We start from the raw sequence: 1,900 nt of genomic DNA, 5'->3' as shown, positions 1-1,900 counted from the left end.
ACCAGTTCAGGCAGGTCTGAGGAGAGAGAGAACAGCTTGTTGAGGACACTTCTGGGAAGTGTAGCTTTCTGTGTAAGGGGCAGGATACAAGGTGGCCATTGCCAACTCAAGTCAGGAGGGCTGGTTTGGGCCTGCAGCATGGGAAGACCATGAATATTGTGACCACGTGGGGTCAGAATGAGCTAGTTTTTTGTTTGTTTTTATGACAGAGACAGAGAGAGGGACAGATAGGGATAGGCAGACAGGGAGGGAAAGAAATAAGAAGCATCAATTCTTCATTGTGGCTCCTGAGTTGTTCATTGATTGCTTTCTCATATGTGCTTGACCAGGGGTCTCCAGCAGAATGAGTGACCCCTTGCTCAAGCCAGCAAGCTTGGGCTCAAGCCAGCGACCTTTGGGTTCAAGCCAGTGACCATGGGTCGTGTCTATGATCCCATGCTCAAGCCAGCGACCCTGCATTCAAGCTGGTGAGCCTGTGCTCAAGCCAGGGATCTCGGGGTTTTGGCAACCTTGGGGTTTTGAACCTGGGTCCTCTGTGTCCCAGTCTGGCACTCTATCCACTGCACCACCACCTGGTCAGGCTGGAAGGAATTTATTTCTGTACTGCGTGTTGGGGATGTGGTAGTGGGCAGGAACTGCATTCTAGTGGGAGAAAGCAGACCATAAACAAATGTATATCAGGGCAACTAAGTACTAAGAAGGAAGAAAAGCAAGGAAAAGGTATAGGGCATGAGTGCATTGTTTTAGATTTGTTGGCCAGGGAAATCAACTCTGTTGAGGTGAAGGGGCAAGCCCTGTGACTATCTGGAGAAAGGACATTCCAGGCAGAGGTACTAAAGCATGTACAGGCCCTGAGGCAGGAGCATGCTTGGCTTGTGAGAGTAACAGGGAGGAGATCGGTGTGGCTGGAGCTGGGTGAGAAAGGGAGAGTGGCAGGAGCAAGGCCAGAGAGGAAACCAGGGGCTAGATCACATGAGGCCTTGTCCATGTATATAGGCAAGGGCTTTTGGTTTACTTTGTGTGAGATGGAAAGCCACTGGAGGGTATGGAGCCAAAAGTAACATGAACCAACTTATATTTGAAAAGTCTCACTTTGGCTGCAGTGATCACAGGGAGGCAAGGATGGAGAAGGGAAAACAATTGGAGGATGGTTTCTAGACAAAGTGTATGTGGCGTGGTTGGGATAGATACAGTTTAAAAGTACACCCATCAGCCCTGGCCGGTTGGCTCAGTGGTAGAGCGTTGGCCTGGTGTGCGGGGGACCCGGGTTCGATTCCCGGCCAGGGCACATAGGAGAGGCGCCCATTTGCTTCTCCACCCCCCTCCCTCCTTCCTCTCTGTCTCTCTCTTCCCCTCCCGCAGCCAAGGCTCCATTGGGGCAAAGATGGCCCGGGCACTGGGGATGGTTCCTTGGCCTCTGCCCCAGGCGCTGGAGTGGCTCTGGTTGTGGCAGAGCGACGCCCCGGAGGGGCAGAGCATCGCCCCCTGGTGGGCAGAGCTTCGCCCCTGGTGGGCGTGCCGGGTGGATCCCGGTCGGGCGCATGCGGGAGTCTGTCTGACTGTCTCTCCCCGTTTCCAGCTTCAGAAAAAAAAAAAAAATCATACAGAAAAAAAAAGTACAGCCATCAGGGTCTGCTGATGTACTGAATGTTAGATGTGAGAGAAGGAGTGAGCCAAACTACCTCCAAGGGCTTTGGCCTACATCATTGGAAGAATGGAGTTGCCTTTTACAAGGTGGGAAAAGAGCTGGTCTGATGGAAAATTCACCAGTTCTGTTTCTACTAAGTGAAATCCGTATTTGATCTCCAAGTAGAGATATTCACTTCAAGTAATAATAGACATTTCAAACAATTGGCTCCTCAAAAGAATATAATAATAGCCAATAAGGTTTACATAGTGC

The sequence above is a fragment of the Saccopteryx leptura genome, chromosome 2, assembly GCF_036850995.1.
Source record: "Saccopteryx leptura isolate mSacLep1 chromosome 2, mSacLep1_pri_phased_curated, whole genome shotgun sequence".
Classification (NCBI taxonomy): Eukaryota; Metazoa; Chordata; class Mammalia; order Chiroptera; family Emballonuridae; genus Saccopteryx; species Saccopteryx leptura.
Note: the sequence above shows the minus strand (reverse complement) of the source record.